This window comes from Octopus bimaculoides, chromosome 4 (genome assembly GCF_001194135.2).
Source record: "Octopus bimaculoides isolate UCB-OBI-ISO-001 chromosome 4, ASM119413v2, whole genome shotgun sequence".
Taxonomy (NCBI): Eukaryota; Metazoa; Mollusca; class Cephalopoda; order Octopoda; family Octopodidae; genus Octopus; species Octopus bimaculoides.
Genome location: NC_068984.1, coordinates 85,894,608 through 85,895,198, shown reverse-complemented (window position 1 = coordinate 85,895,198; position 591 = coordinate 85,894,608). Strand labels below are relative to the sequence as shown.

Below are 591 nucleotides of genomic sequence, written 5' to 3'. Positions count from 1 at the left end.
TATATATATATATATATATATATATTTGTATGTATGTATATGTATGTATATAGATATATGTATATATATATATATATTTGTATGTATATATCTATATGCATATATGTATGTGTATATATATATACATTCGGACTCTAGGGGCACGTCCAATGTCTGTTCATCCTTGTATATCACTGACAGGATGAAGATAACTATATATATATATATATATATATATATATATTTACTCTTTTACTTGTTGCAGTCATTTGCTGGAGCACCACCTTTAGTCAAGCAAATCGACCTCAGGACTTATTCTTTGTAAGCCTAGTACTTATTCTATCAGTCTCTTTTGCCGGGGACGTAAACACACCAGCATCGGTTGTCAAGCGATGTTGGGGGGACAAACACACTAACATATGCAAATATATATATATAGTTTCCATCTACCAAATCCACTCACAAGGCTTTGGTCGGCCCGAGGTTATAGTAGTAGACACTTTCCTAAGGTGCCACGCAGTGGGACTGAACCTGGAACCATGTGGTTGGTAAGCAAGCTACTTACCACATAGCCACTCCTACGCCTATATATATATATATATATATATATAT

At 33.8% G+C, this 591-nt stretch overlaps 1 protein-coding gene across 2 annotated transcripts in view; it reads left to right on the top strand.

The window, feature by feature from the left end:
- The window catches only part of LOC106875522 (phosphatidylinositol 4-kinase beta), a 122,638-nt gene that overhangs the window by 34,620 nt on the left and 87,427 nt on the right, over positions 1-591 (top strand). The gene's annotated exons all lie outside the window — the stretch shown is intronic.